Source organism: Sarcophilus harrisii, chromosome 3 (genome assembly GCF_902635505.1).
Source record: "Sarcophilus harrisii chromosome 3, mSarHar1.11, whole genome shotgun sequence".
In the NCBI taxonomy this organism is placed as follows: Eukaryota; Metazoa; Chordata; class Mammalia; order Dasyuromorphia; family Dasyuridae; genus Sarcophilus; species Sarcophilus harrisii.
The window spans coordinates 298321597-298346160 of record NC_045428.1 but is presented as its reverse complement, the minus strand read 5'-3'; the positions used below and the strand labels follow the sequence as shown (position 1 = coordinate 298346160).

At 34.8% G+C, this 24564-nt stretch overlaps 1 long non-coding RNA gene across 1 annotated transcript; it reads right to left on the bottom strand.

Annotated features, from left to right (window-relative positions):
• Positions 1–431: 431 nt before the first annotated feature.
• On the bottom strand, positions 432–23974 carry LOC116422374. The gene is made up of 4 exons (XR_004232988.1): positions 23764–23974; positions 20191–20709; positions 12656–12704; positions 432–587 (listed from the first exon to the last, which is right to left on the bottom strand). It is a non-coding gene; the product is annotated as an uncharacterized LOC116422374 (long non-coding RNA).
• Between the last annotated feature and the right edge of the window lie 590 nt (positions 23975–24564).

Here is a 24564-nt window from a genome sequence, read left to right as displayed (position 1 = left end):
ACTTCACTTAGCGTAAATAACAAAGGCACACACAAAATAATACTTTACATGAGGCATAAAATATACTAAAATATAGTATATTAAGTATTATGCAATGATAATAAACAGAATTATAGAAAAAAGATAAAATTGATAAAGTATTCACAGTACTATAAAGTTAGCATAGGTACAGTATATTGTCCTTTAATCTTAATCAATGGTGGTTAGCTGTTCAATATTTTTAAAGAATCTATAGGGATATTTTAGACAATGAATCTCTTTCTCCTTCCTTCCCATATGTGATGGTAAAAAAACAATATTATCCTCAACTAGTCTTTGAACTTTTTAAAAATCTTGAAGTATTTGGACCATCTTTAAAATACAACAAAATATTCTTTTCCTAATGTAGAATTTCTTTAAAATGAATTTATGCAAAACGAGAACTATCCTTATATGAACAGCTGACCTGCAGAATAGAAGATCTCAGACAAAACAGTCTCTTCATAATTCCTTACTTACCAGCTCCTCCTTAGGATTCATCAGTCATTTTCCTGGTTCTTCTATTACTAAGAAATCATCATAGTTCTATTTTTTGAGATCTGAGTCAGCTTAACGGAGTCATAAAGGCACAGGAAGAGAAAAGAAATGGAAACTTATTAAGCTTCCTAGAGTGAAATTATGTAAGAAACCTCTAGTAACAATGCCTGATGCATTCTATGCTGATTTACTGTTCCCTGAATTTGGCTTTCAATCTCCTCAACTCAGTGGTATCTTCCAAGCTTGGAAAGTATTCTCTCTTCAGATTTGCCATTTGGAACCCTTGATTTCTTTTGAGATTCAACTTAAATTCCAGACCTCACTGAGAATTTTATTTCCCCCCCAGTGTGATTCCTATAAATTGTCTCATACTTTCTTCTCTGTTTACAAGGAGTGTCCCTCCGGAGATCTAAGCTCCTTTAAGAGTAAAACCTTTCTTCTTCTTCCCTCCCCAGCCCATAACTCATTGCCTTGGCCATAGTAGACTTTTAATATATACTTCCTGAATTGAAGTAACTAGATATTTCGGCACAATTTCTGGGTCATCTTTCTGCAACACCTTTAGCAATTTATTACACACTGAATATTGTTGAATGATGATAATTAGGAAGAGGTGAAATCATTTTTCAGGACCTTTAAAGAGGAGAATGTTAGTTCCAATTATGTTTTGTTCAGGGGAAGTATTGTCAAAACATGTAATTACCTCTGGAACTTAATAGTCAAAACATGTTTCAAACATTTTCATACATTTCCACCAGGGGGTGCTAGAAAGTAACGTGTGGAAACCTTTTCAAAAAGAATTATTTGGTTGTCTGAACAGCCCCAAAGAAAATATTTATTTTCACCAAAATTGTGGAAACAAACATTTTTTTTCTGGAAAATAAACCTATTAATTAATAAAATAATGGAGAGTAAAATCTCTTAACTCCTAAAATACTTAAAATATGTCTTTGAAAATTCACTTATGAACTAGAAATTGCCCTAAGGCAAAAAAAAAAAAAAAACAAAAAACATTTTAAAGATGGGAAAATGGTCTAAGAGGAAGAAAGGGAAGAGGCAGAATATGAAGTTTCTTGACTCTCATTTATCTCTTACTCATTTTCAAGTGCAATGAAACCCCTTTTAAAGAATGTATTAGATGTCTATTATATTTTTAAAACAAGGAGCTATGTGCTAGTGATACAAAACCACGTTCATGGAACTGGTGCTGGGAGGGAATGGCATGGGCAGCTAGGTGGCGCAATGGATAGAGTAACCTGGACTTTGAGTAAAGAACTGAGTTCAAAAGCAGAATCAGACATATACTAGTTGTGTTAGCCTAGGCAAGTCAATTAAAAACAGTTTCCTCATCTGTTAAAATAACCTAGAGAAGGCAATGCAAATCACTGCAATATCTTTGCCAGGAAAAGCCCAAATTAAGTCATCAAAAATTAAATGCAACTGAACAACTAATATATTAAATATATTTTATATTTAAACATATTTTAAACATTAAACATAAACAACATATTAAATAATGTTTTATGTTTGTAAGGCTACATGGAATATTCATAGGGCCACTAGCTGCCTTAAATTCAATGCCTGCAAGTACTTTCTCCAAAGGTATTGTCTGTGTGATCTTGGGCAAGTGACTTAAAATCTCATTGTTCCAAATAATGTTCTAAGATAATAAACTGTATAAAGATTATTTGATTGTAGTAGTTGAAAGACTCCTTGCCCTAAGAGTTTCTTAGACCAGATTCGGAAACAAAAGTCTGAAGACCAAATCCAGCCCAGAAGCTAAGAATTTTGTTTTTAACATTTTAAAATGCAATAAAACTTTATTTGGGGGGAGGGGGAGACAACTATTTTTAAATGGAGGGGTGGGATTAGCAGCTTATTGACACCTGCCCTAGACCAGTGAAATTATAAATCCAGGTAAAAATATAACAAAACAAAGTAATACAAAGGTCTAATGTAATAGCTGCCATTTCAGCTGTGTTTTGAAGGAAGATTGGGATGCTAGGCAGGGGAAATGAGAAAGAGATATATTCCAGGCAAAGACTATATATGAACTCTCTGAAAAACAAATAATATCTTGAAAATGGATTCTTCCTTTTCCATGTAGGTTCTCTTTTTTAAACCTAAGTATCCTGAAACTTTGTGACAATATGTCCACTGTAGCGAAGACTTTCACATAAAGCAATTTAATGTTTATGAAAAACTTTCCTAACAATATTACTACTTGTGTAAAACTGGACACACCATTTCACATTTATAGGACTTATTTTGTTCATCTGTCAAATGAAAAGGTCTCTTCCTCTAAGATCTCTTCCAGCTATAAATCTATGTTCCTAACTCAATGTGGTAAATACTAAAAGTCTAATTCTCTTGATTTTACAGAACAAAAAACTGAGAGGTTAAGCTGTGGAGTCATAAATCTAAAACACATCAAGAGCCAGGACTTTTATTCACACATCCCATCCAACTTTCTTTTCATTACACAATTTTTTTGTTTGTTTTTGTTTTTTAGTTGTTTTTTTGCTGAGGCACTCTGGGGCTAAGTGACTTGCCCAGGATCACACAGCTAGGAAGTGTTAAGTGTCTGAGGTCACATTTGAACTCAGGTCCTCCTGACTTCAGGGCTGGTCTTCTATCCATTGTGCCACCTAGCTGCCCCATTCTGTTTTATTAGGCAGTTCTAAGTAAATATTGATTATTAGGATGTTTGGCATTTGGGGAATAATTAATGAATCCCCAGATTGAAGCTTCCTCCTTTCCCAATTACTTTTTTCCCTTATAACAATTTCTGGAGCTTTCTATATAAATTACTATGTAATATAAAGTATACTTATTTTGAATACTGCCTAGGGGAATTCTTAATCTAATAACCAGAAAAACCTTGTAATAACTTTTTCATTTACCTAAAATACAGTCCAAAAGCAAGGACTCTGAGAATAGCATTATAATAAGGTTCTAGCATCTTAGAATTTTTTCTTTTGAAAGTATATATGATCCATGCAGTGGACTTCATTATTATCATATCTAGAATTTCTTTCAAGGGATATATAAACATTTTCTTCCCTGCTTCTAGAAAATATTCCTGTAGTCTTGTTTCTATTACCTTCTGAAAAATTAAGTCCAGAGAGACTAATTTACTTGCCCAGAGGTCCAAGTTCCTAAACCCTAGCCAGTACATTACATTTTCTATGTCTCCTTTCTCTGTTGCTCATCCATACTTATCTTTTCCTACCTCCAAATCAACAGGAGGGAAGAGAGAGAATGGAGGTATGAAGTTGTTTGTTTGTTTTTAATGGCTAAAATAGCCTTGAGCTTCCTTTGCTACACTTTGCAAAATGTATTGAAAAATTCTACCTATTCCTTCTAGTCTTGATCTCTTTAATCCTTCTGCTTGTTTGTATAAGGATATCTAACCCAGCATAGATTTGCTTTACATTTTCTATGAAATTCACCAGGTCATCATACAACAGTAAGTAGCCTAGAGTCACTAAACTGATTTGTTTCCTATGGAAAACTGATACCAGAGTGAACCCTGGACTCTTTTAGCCAAAAGACAATTCTATATTCTCCCATTACTTGAAAAATTATAACTGAAGACTATTTCATGACCTACTTTTTTGTATTGAATTGTGCTGGCTAAAATCAGAACAGAGATAAGTGTTTGAAGGGAACAGACAGGTTAGCATGAGAGAGGAATCTTAATTCTGTATAGTGATTGTGACAGTTTGCTTTTTACAGCACCTGCTTAAATAAGCTTGAAAATAAAACCATGGATCGATGAGTCTGATATGTGTCATTACTGAAAATACAACCCTGGGATTAACTTAGCCATTCTTTCTTCCAGACAGTGAACAAAGCTTGTCCTCAGAATCTGAAACATATGTTGTGACCTACTCTGGCCCCATGGTATGGTTTTCTTACTGTACAAAGGGCAAGCATAAAGGACTATATAGAACACTTGAAAAATTAGCTCTCTCCACCAAATTCACTGGGGGAGGAGGGGCAGGAGGCAGAGAAAGGGAGAACTATAACAGTATTATCAGAAAAAAAAAAAACAAATAGAAATAAAATCATCATAAGGGAATGGGAACAGAAACTATTACATGTTATGTGTGTATACATACATGTACATATGTATGTATATATGTGTATATGTGTATAAAATAAAATAACAATTTTATTTCTTACAATAGCCTTATGAATTATGTGATACAAATGGGGATAGGTAATAGGAGATGGATCACTTATTTAAATTGTATGAGAAAATTCAGGTTAGGTAACAAAATTTACCAACACAAGTCATCAGAACCTTCTCTGCATTTTATAGACTTGACTTGCCTAGACCACAGTTACACTGCCATGTATCTAAGGAAGGTCTTATGGCTCTGAAGCCAGTTTTATGAACACTATATCACCCATAAAAACTATTCCCATTTTAAAGATGAAAAAGATGAGAGTAAAGAAGATTATGGAACTTTCCATGGTCATAAAGCAAGTATGTAGCAAGAACATGACTAAGTTTTGGATCTAGAATTTAAAAAAAAAAAAAAAAAAACAGTCCTTGGTCTTTCTCCCTCACTCTATTATAACAGATAGAAGCAGTGACAGTAGTGAAAGAGAGGGGTGGGCATGAAAGAATATGAATAGTGCTAAGAAGGGTATCTAATAGAGAGAGAAAGGAATTCTTAATGCCTGGGAGGATATTAAGAGAATTCTAAGAATAAGTAATAAAACAAGGGAACTAACAATCCAAAGAAGAAGAAAGCTGCCAGACCTAAGACTCAAATCCAATCTGATGTATACAACTCAGGAAGCTGGAAGGTTGAAAGATAAAGAGGAGATGGTCTATACAGAGAGATAAATTTGATTAAGGCAAAAAGGAAAAGCCACTCATCATACTAACAATAATTTCTAAGTTCTATAGGAAGGTATATGAGAGTATTCTCAATTTAAGAGAGGCAGCTCTTCAGTTCAAAACTGGTTTCAGACACATAATAGCTCTATGACTCTAGGTAACCCTGTCTGCCTCAGTTCTTCATCTGTAAAATGAGCTGGAGAAGGAAATGTCAAATTACTCCACTATTTTTGCCAAGAAAATCCCAAATAGGGTCATAAAGAGTCAGACATGATTGAAATGACTGAACAATAATAACAACAAATTTATCCATACCTCTTCTTGCTTCCAATAGAACCTATAGTGGTAGAAGCCTTTAGACTTGTACTGGAGAACCTACACATGCGCACACACACACACACACACACACACACACAAAATCAGACCCAAGTTAGTCTCTTGTTTAGACAAGAGACAAGAACATTAGCATAATATTTTTATTCATAACATAAGCTTGAAATAGTGAGCATTTTAATACTGACACATTTTATGAAGTATAGCAATTTCTCTTCCTCCTGATCTATGTTCTTTCTATAAGCACCATCTTTGCCATTCTAATAGGTTTTATGCACTCATTCCCCTTGCTTACTTGCTACATACTTAATGATTCATGAGAAGTTCACATTGTAATTTTATTTGTTGGCATCAACAAATGTATGTGAAGATTGTATATATACATACAATTATATTGCATCAGAAACACTATTATGAATTCATTCATTCATTCCACTTCCGGCAGTAATAATAATAGTCTTTAATTCTCAGAAGCCTTAACATCAAAGCTCAAATTTTACACTGTAGAACTTATCATAAATAATGTTAAATAGCATTATGGTTACATATTTCCGTGTCATACTTTTGAATATCCAGACTTTATTAAATCTAAAGGCAACCAGGAATCATGGCCTTATGTTGACTTCTCCCTTTGTGTCTACCTGAACTTGCTCTTTGGTTATTCAAAGGACAGCTAGCATAAGTGGCTTTCCTGATTCTTGCTAGAAGATTTTTTTTGGGGGGGGAGAGAGGGGGGGAAAAAAGTAGATTTATTTAAGGGAAGGGATTACAGACAAAATGATACAATAGACACCAGGAATGATAAATATAAAACAGAGTGGGAGAGCATACAAAAGATATTTTTCCTTGTTGGAACTCACACTTACCCAGGAGAAAAGGATCGCCCTGTGGGAATAGAGCATGTCCTTAGCTGGCAGATCAAATCCTGAAAGGAATTTAACACCCTAAAAGATATATAACCCTTAGTTATAAGCTATAAGGAGAAGTGGGGTGGAGAAGTATAGTGGGGTTAGGAGAACTATCACATGGCATGGGGGAAGGGTAAAGGGAAAGACACCTTGAGAGAGACTGGTGGTAGGAATGGATCAGGAGGCAAAATGAAGCAGATTTTTTTCATGTCTATTTAGGTTGTCAATGCAAGAGAATAATCTTCAGAGAGATCTAGAATAGGATCATGGCCTATATATTATTATTTATTTATTAGATTTAGTAAAAAAGGAAAAAAATGACAATGCTACTGCTTGAAGGTTTCTGGGATCATATATAAAAGTTTGACCACACACACACACACACACACACACCCTAAATATATTTTCTAGCTAAATGGTGCATGAGAGAAAAAAAGCCTCAAGGGCTCCACATGTCTGATGGTGTGATATGCATTGTAACTAAGAATGTTACTACCTCTGGCATGTTCCCCCCAAAATAAACAAATAAATAAATATTAAATTAGGGGAATTAGGAAGATAAGGGACAGAGGGGATGGCTGAGAGTAGCATAATTATTAGGTATAAGGCCATGGACATGTTAGCATGTTTAACAAAGGAAAAATGAATCCTAATGCTTTTGGAACAATCCATGGCCATTTCCCATAGAGAAAGAATAGGAAATCTCTCCAAGAACTGCAGTCTTTGTTGGGGGAGGGAGGAAAGACAGAGAGAGAGAGAGAGAGAGAGAGAGAGAGAGAGAGAGAGAGGCAGAGAGTTAGAGAGACAGAGACAGAGAGACAGAGACAGAGAGACACAAAGAGAGAGACAGAGACAGAGAAAGAGAGAGAGAGAGAGAGAAAGAGAGAGAGAGAGAGAGAGGCAGAGAGATAGAGAGACAGAGAGAGACAGAGAGACAGAGAGAGAGAGCCTTTTTCTAAAGAGCTGAAGCATAATAAGCTAGCTCAGGTAGCCATGCTACAGGGTTCAGGGGTTCCATGGATAGAATGGTACGAATCTTATAGACATAATCTGTGCTAATCCTGAACCATACATGCTTGCTTACTACCAAAACAGTTACATTACTGAGTCTCAGATTTACAAGCATCATTCAAGCAATTTAACTTACAAGCACTTGAATGGACAACATTTTAACAGGGGCAAAAGACCAAGGGAAATTGTACATGACAGAAAGATACTTAGATGAACAATGTCTACATACACTTTAATTCATCTCTTTCAGTGAGCCCAGGAGGATCTGAGAATTCAGTCAAAATGAACTACTCATGGACAACATATGCTTTGCCCACTGCTACCTGAAATTCTAGTCTGGAATTCACTTGCCAGTCAGTGAATAGATACTGACTATGTTTACTTCTGTAATTTCCCTCTGGTTTTGTAGCTGTTTTATTGCTAAGACAGGCAAATTGTATGTTGAAGTGAACACAAGGGAGTGGGATTTAGGAGGGAATCTGTATTATTGGAGCTCTGGTTGTGGGGAACCCGGGCAGATCATAATTTCCCTTGTGGTGGTAAGGAAGCTATTAGCAACAGTTCCTAAAATACAGAACCTCTGAATTGATGACAGTCAAAATCCCACCTTCTATGAGAATGCCTTGCTTTCCCAAACCTTCTTAATGCTAGTGTCTGCCGTCTGCTGATTTCCAATTTAGCCTGCAGGTAGCTGGTTTAAGCTATAGTTGATTGTATATTATCTCCCCCATTATACAATGCATTCCTTGAGCACATGAACTTTTTTTGGTAGCACTTACATGGAACATGATAGGTGCTTAATAAATGTTTATTGACTGAGTCACTATTATGGTATGTTTCTGTATCTAAGGTCTTATGGGATATAAAGGTTCCTAGGTGAAGAATTTCCACTTTAACAATGCAGATTCTGCCTGTCCTGGATGTGTAATCATAGAGAATTGCCTGAAGTTTATAGTATGTGACAGAGACAAGGTTTAACCCCAAGTCTTTCTTGACTCAGAGATCAGCTTTCTAGCCACTTCATTATGATGCCTCTCAAAATTGTGTGTGTGCATTCACGTGTGTGTACTTTTAAACAAATCTTATTATGCATGATCCTCAAGGGATCTAAAAGAAAAATAAATTTTAAAAATCCAGATTTTTACTGAAGGAGTAAATACAAATTTTAAAAGGAAGCTTCAGGCATTCTGAAACACTAATTGCTATTAGGGCATATCAAGTGTGTATGCATGCTTATTTACATGAAAAGCTTCAAAATGTCTACTGTCAGGCTATAGCTCCAGAGAAGACAAGCTCTTATTTGTAATTTTTTTTTCTGTCAAAGGGACTTTCTCACTTAGGGTGATAGTTAGATAGATTTTATTTATTTTCTTGGGAGACTTAGATGTGCCTTTCAATTGATTTTCTTTTTACTCACAGGCAAAATATTCAAAATTTTAGGGGAAAATAAACTCTGTACTTTTTGTTCAAACTTTAAAGTGTGTTTTGGAAATGGATATAGAAGTTCCTGGATTTTGTGCTGAAACAATTAGGGAAAAAACATTTTCTGGAGGAAGCAGTTGAAATGACAACCATACTTTACATTTATTAAGTGAGTAAGACACTGTGCTAAGGGCCAGGGATGCAAAGCCTTCAAAGATCCCCATACAACTTTATTAGGAAAGAGGAAGGGATAAGGATTGGTGATACTATGTGTATATAAATTGATATAATATAAGATAGATTTGATAACAGCCTAGGAGAAGTCCAGACAAAGGACTGTAGGACTTCCTTCTTTGAGGAAGAAAAAATTCTTCTTATATGAGGAGGTCCAAGAAACTTCCATGGAGGAAATAGAACTTGAGCCAAACCATAAAGGTAGAGTAGGTTGTCTGAGTTGAATGCATAGAGGCAAGAAGCTCCAAGTCTAGATTACAGAAAGAATAGTCTAATTTGCTTAGGGAACATAGTTTCTGAGAGGCAATAGAATATTAAGATAGAATGAATAATAGAATACAAATATAATAATAATGATAATATTAATCAAATAAATGCTGGAAAGATGGATTGAACCAAATTGTTTAAGGGATGAAGGATGTTTAATGCATGATTAAAAAGTTGGGGTGTTGCTTGGTTTTTTTTTATACAACATGTATTATGAATCCCTTTAAATTATTTTAAGCAATAAACAATAACAAGACAGGGTCTAGCAAGATGAATTTGGTGGCTATTTCAAAGTTAGATTAGAGAGGTGTGTAGAGGAACCAGGGAATGGCTGTTATAAAAGGCTCTATGAAAGCATTAACTGTAGTAGTGGAAATGATAAATAAGAAGAGGGCTTACAGGACCCTAAATTTAGAACTGAAAGGAATTTTAGAAGCCATTCAATGTTTTTATTTTATTGATGAGCAAACTGAGGCTTAGAGAGATAAAGTGTCCAAAGTTATATAATCAAGTGATAAAGCTATGATTAAAATTAATTGTTAATAATCATAGCTTAAAATCCAAGTTATCTGATTTGAAATGTAGCACCTTTTGTACTGCAGCACACCAATGAGTTTGAATGTAAGACATACCGAGGTCACAAACTGGACAGGATTTGATTATGTGTTGGTTATTGGGGATGAGGGAAAGAGAAGAAACAAAAATAACTCCAATGTTTTGAGTGTGAGAGACAAGCATGATGATGGTCACATTGAAAACAAAATAGGATAATTGGGAAGAAGGACAGCTTTTCAAGAAATGAATAATTCAATCTGGGTCATGTTATTATTAGTCAGTGGAATATTCAGGTGAAGATGAAAATATTTCATTTTCTCTTTAAATTGGAGGGGAGAGGAATGGATAATGGCAAATATATTAATGAATATAATATTTAAAAACCGTGATTTTTTTTCTTTGTTGCTTTTTTATATGCTTGTGAACTGTAACTTCAAAAGTATTAGCTTTGAGATCAGTCAGGAGCCTTTATCTATTAAACTCATCATTTTAATGGAGCTAATTTGGAGTGTGCATGATGTTTAGAGGAATAGAGTTGTTTTGCCAATACTCCTTCAGGATAGATACACAGAATCATAGACAATTGTCTACAGACAATCACTGGAGGAAATTTAGAGATCATGTAACAGGCAAATGAAAAAATGCATATTTGGAGTTTTAGAGAAGGACTAAGTTTAAAATCGGGTTGTCATGGGGATAGAGGTGATGGTTGAAATTATAGAAATGGATAAGATCATCAAGGGGGAGAAGGCATCTAACAAGCACACTTAGGGGGCAGGAGAAAGATAAATTGAAGAAGGAACAGTCAGGCACTGTGAAATAGAATCAAGAGAAATTGATATCTATACTAGGAAGGAAGGAGAGAAAGTGCATAAGGAGGGTCAAAAATACTGTCAACTGTGACCTCTGACATTGAAAGTTCAAAGAAGATAAGGATTGAAAAAGAACATTGAATTTGACAAGAAGGCACTGATGATCTTGGACATAAGTTTAGATAGAGAGATGGAGACAATAAAGATTGGCTGAAAGAAAGGTGGTGTGGCTAGAAAGGCAATAGATGTAGATTAATTTTTTTAAGAGTTTAGTGGTAAGGTATTATCTACAGAATAATACCTTAAGGGAGTGACAAGATCCTCTCATTTGATAGGGAAAGTTGCAATGTAGAAGGGATAACTCTCTATATACATACACAAATATGTACATATACATTGTGGTATGTGACTATAGTATGTATAAATGCATTATTTCTACATAAAAGCAAGACTTTTTTGTTTGTTTGTTTCAGGTATTTGCCTGGGCACACAGCAACAATTAAATGAGTTTTTCTGCTAGTCTGGTTTGAGAAAACCATTAAATTTATTCAAATCTAGTACTGTGTCAACAGCAGCATGCCTCCGGTAGCAATCTTGAGAGGGTGGGGTAAGGAAAGTATTTTATGTTCTCCTCAAATTTTTGTTTAAGCAGAAGAATGAGAATACATGAATAAAAACAATATTTAGGAGCCACGGGAGTGCTTTGCTTGTTCTTTATTGCTGTTTTGCATCCTAGTGAGATGTGAGATCAAAAGTATCAAATTTGAAGGCATTTGGGGGCTTTAACTTATTAAAATCATCATGGTAATGGAGCTAATTAGGAGATTTCCTATTGAGGACCAGTTGTTCTACCAATACCCCCTGACCACTGGTACATACTGTAGCATTATAGACTCACAGAAAATTACAATCAGAAGAGCCCTTTGAGATCTACTAGGCAAGCCCCCTCGTTTTGCAGATATAGAAATCAAGGAGCTTCCAAATGGCTTTCTGTGGACTACTCTATAGAGAATACTGCAATCTACCAATTCTAGGTAGAACAAATATTAGAGAATGGTTTTGTTAAAGAAAAAATATATATCTCCAAGCTTTTCTAGGAAATCTTTCTAGACTGCATTTTAATAACCTTTATCCTGTGATTCCCTTTAATGCTAATATATTCAGTTTGTGGAATTTTATTTTGTTCTTCTTAAAGGTCTGCTTTGTCATTTTTTCTAAAGTAATAATTACTCATGGAATAATGGATAGAAGGCTAAATCAGGAATCAGAATAAACTTGGGTTTAACTGTCACCTCTGATGTTCAGGGTTTGTATGACTACAGAAAATCTCTGAAGTTCAGTTGTTTCACATATATGAGAAGCTTGGAAAAGCTGACCTCTAAAGCTCTTCCATCTCTATAATGAGGATCCTACATTACAAAGCTAACATTTAGTATCTCTGGAAATAGTTCTAAGTACTCTATACATTACCCTGGTAAAGCAAAGTATTATAGGTATTATTGTTTATATTTTATAGCTAAAGTCACTGAGGTTAAAAGGGATTAAGGTGACATATTCATGATCATACAATTCCTAAATGTCAGAGGTGTAATTAGAATACCAGGACAACCATTCAATCTCCCATTTTAATGTCATTACAATGCTTAGCACATAGTAGGGGTCTAATAAATTCTTGGGATCACCTTATGGTATAGTCAAAAACAGTTCTAAATTTGGATTCAGAGGATCTCCATACCACTTACTTTTGACTTGGGTAGATGAACTGGCTTTTTTAGAGCACCAGAGAAAACTCTGTAAAATTAAAAGAAGAAACTTTATGACATCTTCCTTCGCTTCCAACTTTATATCCTTGATCTCTGGGGTCCTGATACTAACAACAAATTGGTATCTATTAGAGGCATTACCATTTATAAAAGTGGTTTTCATTCCATTACCATGCATTCCTCCCAATATATTTTTTAAATACATAGAGCATGTGTTATAATCCTCTTTTTAAAGAAGGAAAAAAAGAATGTTTTGGCCAGACTTACTGACACTCAAAAGGCTTAACTCATTTACTTAAGAACAAAATACTAGCAAATGGCAGGAGTGGAACAAGAATCTGATACTAGGTCTAGGGCCATTTCTCTTGAATTTTGCCATTATGAGATTAGACTTTGTGGTCTTGAGATCATTGACAGTTTCTCTTTAATGAGTACTATAAACTTAATAGACCTGTAATGCTGGAGAAACTGAGGCAGAATAGAGACTAGAAAGTTATATTTTATTTATTGAAGAGCTTAATTAATTGACTGGATTGGACTCTCATCCCCAAGTATCCAGTATGTGGGATATATATGTGGGATGCCAGAGATTCTTTATAGGGTTTAGTGATTAAGAAAAACAGTGACAGGATGGGGAGGCAGAGTGAGCACCTGACATTCGAATAAGTTGGAAAGGTCTGGAATCATGATGTCTAAGATAGAAGATCTTTCTCCTTATTCGGATTAAACACTTACTGTTTATAATCTTAGAGTAGCTAGCCCTACATTATATCACTTAATGGTTAGGAGAGGGGATGTTATAACCAGGGGCAGAACAATTCAGGGAAATTGAGGTAGAACAATTAGGAAAATGAGGTAGAATAATCAAAGGAAACTGTTGCATAACAGAACATATTCATGATACAATCACCTTTTTTTCACATTTAATTTAAATTTTAGTTCTATTATGTTATGGAATTTCTTGTTTGGTTTCAAGAATAAAAATGAAATAAATTTAATTTAAAAAAAACATACTGAAAATTACATTTTTCAAAGGTTAGCACAGCTGTCCTCCAAATAATATTTTGTCTACCACCAGCTTGTTTATTATCCCTGAAAATAAATCCCCCTCCAAAATATTTCCTCTAACCCAACATGAAAATTGACTACCTCAGGATTGTGTTACCCAAAATGAGAGTATGAGAACACTTTAGGAAGGTACTTTGTAGCATATCCTTCCCTCCAACAGGAACAGCTCACATTCTTGATGAATTCAGCATATCCTCCCCTACAAGAGTTCCTCTTCCCACTGGAGCATACCCTCTCCAACAAAAGAAGAACCATCTCTCCTCCACAAGGAACATACCCTCCCCTCTAGCAGGCACATTCCTTCCTGCTGAAATACACTCACCCCTAATGCAGAAGCAAACTTTCTTACTGGAGCACCCACTTTTTAATTAATACAGCTCTGTCTCTGTGCTTCTTAAAGCAGAACTTCCCTTACTTGAGTTATGCTATGTTGGTATATATGCCTGAGATACCAGTTCTCCTTTACTTCTTTCTCCTTCCCCTTCTTCTCCATTGGGCACCCTAAAGTTCTACACTGAACTGACTCCTGTTACTTAAGTATTATTCACAATACTAGAAGTCATAATAGGTTTATTTTCCCTGAGGTTTCTGGCAAACTCCCTCTCCCCACACACACTTTCTTTACATATTGTTTAGATAAGGACTTAACCTATTTACAACTACACCTACACTGGGGGAGTATGACTGGATGAATCCATTTGTAGAAAGCAAAGACCAATTGGGGAACCCAATATCCTCCCACTACATTTTAGGACTTTCTCAAAATGCTCACTAAATGAATGATTCATTCATTAGAGAGTAATAAGCATAAGAATGTAACATCCTTTGGGGTAAGGATTGTTTTATTTATCATCATTTGCATCTCCAGTACTTATCATAGCTCCTGACACATTAAAGACTCATAATACATTTTTGTCAATTTAATAATAATTTATAAAACAACCAAAATTTATATAAGGCTTTAAAGTTTGCAAATCAGTTTTCATCTTTTATCTCAATGAGTGAATGTGAAAAAATGAAATGAATGAATGAAAAATTAATTCTAGACCAGTAAGTTAGATGCATCTCAAATAGATTTTAAATTTCTAAAGGGGTAAATCACATATTGTTTTGTATTCACGTAATACAGTGATCTGCCCAAAGTAAATGCTCAATTGGTAGTTATTTTCCAACATATCTGAACAACTGGACAAGAGAAGAAGAGGAGATGGAGATCAAGGAGACAGAGATGAAGACAGAGAAGAAAGAGAAGAAAAAAAAGAAGAGAAAGAAGAAGGAGGAGGAGAAGGAGAAAAAGAAGATGATGATGATTTTGTCCCTCTTCTAATTATACTCTCTGCCTGTGGATCTAATTATAAAATTACAAGGTTATCCTTTGTTGTGCCACAGTTCCCTTTTTATTGCCTGCCTCAGTTTCCCTAATTGTTCTGCCTCAGTTTCCCTGGTTGCAACCCCCATTTTCTGGTCATTAGAACTGAGATAATTAAGGCTGTGGAGATCTGACATTCCAGAAGATAAGACTCCAGATGTCCTATCTCAGATACCTAACTGGCAATGTTTATACTCTAAGTTTCAGACTTCCTGGCTCTAGTTGGACACTTCCTTAACTCCCACTTAGTAAGAATTTATGGTCCTACCCCCACGGCCTGTCAGAACCAGATTGATGGTCCCTGCCTGGAGATTTCTGCTCACCAGAGTTTGGACTCCACCCCTCTTTGTGTACCTGAGCTTGGAGTTTGTATACATTTCATTGAGAATTCACATTGGCCTCTGGTTGTTTTGGACATCAGCCCTGGGGGCAATATGCCCCCAGCACAATTTCTCCCTCTCAGAAATCCAAATAAACTATTAAAAACTCTCTAATCTCTATCTTGCCTCAGTTTCTCCAGCATTACATCTTGAAATGTTTGATTATCAAGCTTAAAAATCGAATAACCTATTATTGACTTACTGGATTTTTCTTATACAATTAATTTCACTTAATTGTTAGGATACCAAAGAGTTGTAAGACAGGTAGATGTCTAGGATATTTTTATAAGTATGGAATGCTCCTGAATATTACAGAAGGCTGGTTTTCTTCACATGGATTTGCTTGCTTTCATATTTTCATTTTTGCCTCCATTCTGTTGAGGCCAATAGCTTTTGGACAGAAATTCCTCTGTCCCAAGAGTCTTGAAGAAAAAATTGATGAATAAATGAGGAAATCTTGATTTATTAAAGTGGGAAAATATCCTGTGCTTTCTTTGTTTTTTTTTTTTTTTCTTTTGTTCTAAACGATGAAAATAGAAGACAGACAGTAATTAGCTTATTTCTACATCTCAGCACAGCTAGGCAGTCTGGACACCTGAAAAAAAGATGTGACAGATTTTTTTTTTCTTTTGAAATATCCTGCATCATTTCTAACAACAATCTACTCAATGAAATAAATTCTATAATCTGTGTCATGATTTTCCCTAAACTTGTCAGGGCTTTTAACTTGCAACATATTCTTTTGTTCTATGGCCTTCATAGGCATGTCGGAATTAGCTCATCCTCTGAAAATAAAATGTTTTGAATTCTAATTCCCTCCTGGACATCCAAGAACAGGATATAATGCCACTAACTGAATATAAACTACTCACTACCAGTTATGACAATCTCTCCAGAGGTTTGTGTTAGAAAGAAAAATTCAATTTTTCCTATTTGTGGTCAGAGGATATTTGAGCAACTATCATTATTTTTGACATGTTTTAGAACATCCAACATCCCCATTAAGTTTGCTGCCTATGTCAGAATGCCTGACCTGGTGCTTGACAACCCTTCTCCGATTAAACAACTTTTGTTGCCTAGTAATTGGGATGTAGTAATTGACCTATAAGAATCACTACTCATGTTTTTTATATCTTAATCAACTAAGGTCCAAGGATGAGTGCTAAAGCTAAGAGAAAAATGTTTTATTGGTCTGAATATAGCCTAATTACCTCTAAAATAAGATAACTTCAATAGGCAACAACTTTTTTGGGAGTGGGGAAGGGTGAGGCAATTGGGATTAAGTGACTTGCCCACTGTCATACAGCCAGTAAGTGTCTAAAGCCAAGTTTGAACTCAGATCTTCCTCTGACTCCAGAAGTGGTGCCCTATTCACTGTAAAACCTAACTCTCCCTAAGATAACTTTTAAAGAACTCAGTACCATACATAGTGTTAGGGGAAGCTAGATGGTGCCATACGCACAGAGCACTGAGGCTGAAGTCAGGAAGATTCACCTTTCTATGTTCAAATCCAACTTCAGACATTTACTATCTGTGTGACCCTGAACAATTCACTTAATATTGTTTGCCTCAGTTTCCTCATCTGTAAAATGAACTGGAGAAGGAAATAATAAACCACTCCAGTATTTGCCAAGAAAACTCCAAATGGGGTCAGGAAGAGTTGGGCATGACTGAAAAATAACAAAAATAGATTGTTACACTTTGATTTAGGTAGACCTGAATTTCAATCCTTCCTTAAACATTTACTAGCTGTTTGATCTGAGTCAATTTGCTTCATTGATCTCAGCCTCAGTTTTCTCTACTGTAAAATGGGGATAACAATAGCACCTACCTCACCAGGATGGTTTTAAAGCTAAAACTTCACAAAGATTTTTGAAACATTTTGTATATATATATATGTATCGACATATATTTCCACACATACAAATGTGTGTGTGTGTGTGTGTGTGTGTGTGTGTGTAGGTGTGTAGGTGTGTAGGCTGGCTTCTGTTCTTCATTGTGGAAGGAGGCCAAAATGTCATCACTATGTTAAAGTTAAGTTACAGGGTGTGTCCAACTAGCTGATCAAACCAATACAAGCTCAGAGTGCTCTGCCACAGGTCAGACACAAATAGTCCATGTACATTTGGGGTAGCTTCTCTAATTCTGTGCATGTCACATTTCTTTTGGGTAATTCAATTCTGCTTTGCTCGTAGAGCATAGCACCTTCTCTGATGAGGGCACACCATGCTAGGCAGTCCTGTGCACATGTTTCCCATGTACACAATTAAAGTTCTTAAGAGAGACCTTGAGAGAGTCCTTGTATCACTTTTTTTCTGACGGCATTAACAGGACTTGCTCTGTGTGAGTTCTCCATAAAATGATTTTTTTGCAAGTTCACTTTTGGCATTGGAAAAATGTGGCCAGCCCAATGGAGTTATGCTCTCTGCAGTAGAGTTGGAATCCTTGGCAGTTTAGTTAGAGAAAGAACCTCTATCTGATATCTTATCCTGCCTGGTGAATGTCAGAATCTTCCTAAGATAATTTAAATAGAAGCAATTCAGTTTCCTAGCATGGTACTGGTATACAGGTTTCACAGACATACAACAATGAGGTCAGCACAATGGCTCTGTAGACCTTCAATTTGGTAGTCACTCTAATACCTTTCCTCTCCTACACTTTCCTTTCCTATACAACCTATATTCACTATTTATTTTACATTTTTTTTCCAATTCAAATCAATGTTTTTCATTTTTATCATCACTACCCTCTTTGTTTTTAAAACTTTTATTGTCATTCTCTTACTGATTGCAATTATAGAAGGGATCTAGACTGATGGGGATTGGGGAAATGTGCTGATTCTGTTTAGACCAGTATTCTATTCAACTTGATTGCTCTCTTAAGTTAACAATAATGCATATGAGATTTTTGTTTACTAAATGAAACACATTTTAAGATATAACAACAATGTATTTCCAAAAGTTTTCATGAAGTTTCAAACTTTACCAGCTTAAAATGTCATGAATTCTTTTGGAATACCCCTTACTTCAGTTACATAGTTAAGGGGTAGGGGTAATGGTGGGTGGTAAATTCATAAAAAAAAAAAAAAAAAAAAAAAAAGAATAGCAAAAAATAAGCACTGTGTTCTTCTGGCCTGTTACTTTCCACAACTCAAACTATCCCTGCTTCTGTCCCAACACCCATTCCATCTAGCAACTAGTAAACCCTCATTCCTACTCCCATGACCTGTTACTGCAAATCCAACACAAATTGATGTCACCTTCTCTATCAACACTTAAAGTCTCTTTTGATATTCAGCTTCTATTCTCTAAAATTTCCAATCCCTGAATTGCTTTCTCCTTCTCAATATCTCATTCCTTTTACCTTCCAACTTAAATTGCCATTTTCTCATGCCTAAGCATATCTTGGCAGGTGACCTAATTTACCAGAATTTTGACCTCCTTCTAGTTCTTTATCCATATTTAGCCTGGTAACTATCTGTGAAGACACTGCCAGAGGGAAATGATACATTGATAATAAGAGGAAAATGATCTTGCTATGCTCTTTCTGTGAGCTTACCACCATGATAAGCTGAAGTAAGGATACACTTTGAATTATTTCAGTTCATTTTAAGTCCAGGTATGCATGTTGTGGTATTTTAAATATTGACAGCAATTGATGCTTAATTAAATTGGACCCCTCTCGAAATTTTAAATTTTAAAATTAAATCCTGAAGTGATTGCATTTGTAGACTGGAGTTTACCTATCCATAATCTTCATTCTGTACTAGTTAAGTCTCTCATTGAGTCTTGCTAAACTTGCTGAAGTTTTCAATCAAGCTACAAGACTGGATATTTTCTTTTTGATTATTAGTTTAGGTCCCCTTACTTTTATGTTTAACAACTAGCTTTCCCCAAAAATGTATGTACATGATAAATTTGATTTTTAATCTGTATTATTAGCATTATCTCCATTACTTTCTTAAGACAACAATCGACAAAGCAATAAATCAAACCCTGATTTATAGTGATTGTTGATTTCTGCAACTGTTTTCACAAACCAGATTGAAATACAGCAGACCACTGCTAGTGTAGTTATCTTAACCAATACCATTAATTGAGAGCAGAGGCAACATTAGGTATAAGATTGAAGTTTTATTACCAGTACATATTCATCATGGAACTGCTCTCAGCATCCAGGGAGGTCCATGGCTAAGCTAGAATTCAAGCCTAAGCACTTCCAGAGAGCAGGAAACACAACTAAAAGTCATATGCTCTTGAAATATCTACACTTTAGTGCAGGGAAGAATCACATTTCATTAGTGAAGTGGAATTTTATTATAATAGGTATATTAATCCGATGTGCTAATGTCTGAAACATGAAAGAATTAGAAAGTTAATGAAATTTTTGTTCTGTTAATATGTATCTTCTTACAGTAAGAAAACAGGATACTGGAGCTAGTGAAAGTTTTGGCTGACACTTGCTCCCTTATGTAAAACGTAAGATGCAGAGATAATTCAGATGTCCTTGTAGAACTCTACTAGCACATTTGCATTTCCTGATCTCTTTGCAGGCTAGGCAAAGGATTTTTATTAAGCCATTACCTTTGGGATGAGAAGTATAATTCATGAATTTGTTATTTGCTCTTCCTGGTTGTAGTCATCAGCCAGTTTTGGGTCCTTAATAGTAGCAAGTATATTGCTAAAGGTAAAACTCACCTTTGGGGCACAGTGAAAGGCCAGGGATGAAAGGATATAAGAAATTGGAATTTAGGGCCTTTTGGATAGTTGTTCATTCCTCCTCCTCCTCTGGCAAGAATTGTTCTGATGTGTAAGGTGAAAATGGCAGAAAGAGATGTGTTCTGAAGGGCAGTTGTTTTTAACCACTTTCCAGCAAAAGAAAATAGTTGTGAAGACCTCAGCTGTAAGTCTGCTCTAATCATTTATTAAATCATAATGAATATTAAAATGCAAACCCAAATCAGGGGAGAACTCTTTAGAAATATTAAGAAGACTCCCTATTATATACAGAGCCATATTTTTTTTCCTTTAATGTAGTACAAAAAAATACTTCTCCAGTAATAATCCCTTTCATGGTCACTTTCAAAGGGACTTATGGCATATTAGAAAGAATACTGGATCTCAGAACATTAGGTCGCAGTTCAAATCCTCTTTCTGTCATTTATTGATGAGAAATGTGCCATTTGATTGAAATTCTTAGAGCCTCAGTTTCCTCATCTGTAAAATAAAAAGAAGTTGGGCTAGAAGACTTATGAGATTTTTTACAGCTCTAAATATATTATCCTATTACATTTACTTTTGCATAGTAAAGTAATAATAACAACTTGTATTTAAAAAATAATTTAAGGCTTGAAAAATATTTAACTGCTATTTCATTTGTTACAATGATGCTGTAGTTATTCTTATTTTATAGATGAAGCATCTATGACTGGAAAGGATGAAAATCACTTGCCAAAGGTCATAGAGTTAGGGTTTGAAGCAGGATTTGAACTCAATTCTTTCCAACTCTATATCTACTCTTTTGTTCATTACAACCCAAGTTGCATCTGAAAGACAAGAAAATAACTGCATTGCCATTCAATCAGAATATTTAATTACAATGACATTGATGACTTATGCTAAATAAGGATAGAATGAACGTATGTTATATACCTAGGGATGTGCTAGTAAGGATATACAATGATAAGACATTCCAAGCACCAATGTGGCACAATGGGAGAGTGCAAAATAAGTGTGTTGGACAAGTATGAACTTTGACTTTCCCATTCTTATTGTCCTCTTATGGATTTTTCTCATTTATTACTGTCCTTGTTCAGGGAGCTAAGTAGCACAGTGAATATAGTAGACCTGAAATCAGGAGACCTTAATTTAAGTGTGATTTCAGATACTTACTAGCTGTATGATCCTAGACAATTCACTCAACCTCTACCTTAAGGTTGTTGAAAACCAAATAAGATATTATATATATAATACTTAACACAGTGCCTGACACATAGCAGGTACTTTGTAAAGCTTATTCCTTTTCCCGGTGCAACTTACAATCTTACAATAGGGAAGCAAAACAGTTCACACAAAAATAATTAGAAACAATAAAGTGTCGTCAAGTTGTATACTATTGCTTAAAAGGGCAATAGTAGATCAGAAGAGGAAAAAGTTATTGTGGACCAGAGTAGTTGTAGACAAGTTTTCAAAGAGGAAGTGGAACTTGAACCAAGACTGGAAGGAAAGAAAGGATTTGAATACAGAAAAGAATGAAAAAAAAATTCCAAATTGAGATGAGAATGAATGAATCTAATGTACATTTTGGAAGCAGTAAGGAGAAGAGGCAGACAGATAAAGTTGAAATTAGAGTGAGGTAAATGGAAATTAGTCAGGTGCTAAATTTAAAGGGAATGAGGACACTTGCAGCTTCAATCCTTTAGAAGCATTACCTGAGTTTAGCATCAAATTAACAAGGATACTTATTTTTAAAAGAAAAATTTTCCTTTTATTTTTTCTTTTAATTTTTGGTTCCAAATTCTCTCCCTTAACTTCCTTCTCTACCCAATTAGAAGGTAAAAAAATATGATATCCATTATGTATTCAGTTGCCAACTCTTTATCAACACAAAAAGAATTGCTCTAAACAGTTTTGTACATATTGATCTGTTTCCTTTTTCTATAATATCTTTGTGACAGATCTGAAAGTGTTATTCGAGGCTCAAGGGATATACACAGTTTTATAGTATTTGGAGCATAGATTTGAATTGTTCTTCAGAATAGGTAGACTAGTTCATAATTTCAGCAACAGCATAGTAGTATACCAGTTTTTCTCCATTCCCTCTGGCTTTTATACTTTCTTTTTCAGTCATTTTAGCCAATCTGCTGGATATAAGGTAAATAGAAAAGTATTGGGTGGTGAGCTGGACTTTTCTCCCTCTCTATCACAAACACACACACACACACACACACACACACACACACACACACTAGAAACATAATTTACTGTTTTGTTGGCTTGTTATGAGAAATGACTAATAAATGACTGTGTATTGAGGAATCCTCTGCTTACTGCTCCACTCAGTTTATGATAATTCCCCAAAGCAAAAATTTTCAAGTCTTAACTCTGATGAGTAAGAGTTTGGCAATCACTTAGAAATAAGGTGAGGCCAGATAAGAGACTAAAACTAAGAAAATAAGGCAGAAGAGTATAAACTAGCTACCATTAGTAAGAGGAGAATGAAGTATTCTATTGTATATCAGTATTTAAATTAACCCTTTAAAATTTTAAGTTCTTCTCCAAAACATCTATATAGTGTTTCCACAGAGGCCTACTAATGAGATACTATGGATTCTCTATGGCAGGTTATTATAATGCATTACAGCATGCAATTCAAGTTCATACAATTTATGAGGGTTTATATTTCTTTGAATTCATTTACTAAAACCTGTTTAAGATTGTAACTCTGAAAAACTAGTCAAATTATAAAGAAGTAATATTCCTTTCACTCTACAATAGTGGCCAGAATATCTATTTATAAAAATAATGTGGTTTTACCCTGACCCCAACTTGAGATCTTAAACTTAAGAGAAAATAAAAACCCCAACATTACCTATCATGATATTTATTATACATAATGTCCTTGTTCATATAAAGGATACCAAAACAATTAATCTTAACTGTATGAAGATATAAAATTTCTTTTCTTTCTTTCTTTCTTTTTTTTTTTTTTGTGGTAGGTAGAATAGGCTGGAATTAGGCATATTTCATTGAGTAGAGAATTCCCAGTGAAAAATCCTCTTCTACCAATATAAGATATCTGTTTCTTTACAAATTATAGCCTTAAAGAATTATTTGAGTCACTGAGGAATGAAGTGACTTACTCAGCATCACATAACCAATCTATATCAGAGGGAATAAATTAAACCCAAGTCTGCTTGGTACTGAATCCCATAGCTGTTCTGATATTTTCTATACATACCTGGAGATTAAACATAATTCACTGTTTTGTCGACTTGTTATGAGAAATGACTAATAAAAATGAGATAGAGAATGTTAAAACATAAAATATTCCTTAAATAGCATAAAAATGCTAAATAATTATTTTCACAACAACATGAGAATTCTAAATCACAGTAACATTTTTTTTTTTTGAATGACTTTGGTGCTAAAGCAAGGCCAGCAGTGAAAGGAGAAGATACAATGGACTGAGGTGTTTAACGTTATAATTTAACCTGTATTCAGTTGTCATCAGGACAGCTCATCTCTAATTCAAATGTAGAAAAAGATTACCTTATAAATCTTGGCAACAACAAACAGGAGGGAGGGTGAGAAAACTGAATACCATACTATTTGACAAGATAGATGCACTTCAATTGGAATTGGAATATTCAAGCATTCTAAATCAGCACAGAATTTTTTCTTTCTTTAAAGTCATAATCGAGTAAGTGGTAAGCAATGACCACATAAAATTTAAAGAGCCACAGGAAATAATGTTTGTTAATTAATTTCCTATACCAACAATGATTGCATAACAATGATGGAAATCTGCCGCTTGCTGATGTCACATACAGGAATATTTGAACAGTTGTCAAGAAGAGAATATATGGAAAGCTCCTAAGAACTGAAATGGCAGCCCAAACTAATATGGAATAGTGGAAAGATCACCTTACCTGAAATCCAAAAGCCCTGGGTTTCCAACTTAGCTTATCCATTTATTACTTATCTTGGGTAATGCATTTTCTCCCAAGGATTTTATTGTCTTAAATGTAAAATGAAGATTTTCAACTACAGTATACATGACATTTCTTCAAACTTTATATGTATATGACAAGTGTAAAAACGCTTTTGTTACCTAAAGATAGTATATATGTATACACACACATATATATGCATATATATATGTGTGTGTATGTATATATATGATACATGTATATATATATCATCCAAAAAAGATTTCTACAAGGTCACACGCGCACACACACACACACACACATATATATTGGCCTGTCCTTCTTCCTCTTATGCACACACACACACACACACACACACACACATATATAAATATATATACTTCCAGTCAAAGGAGGACAC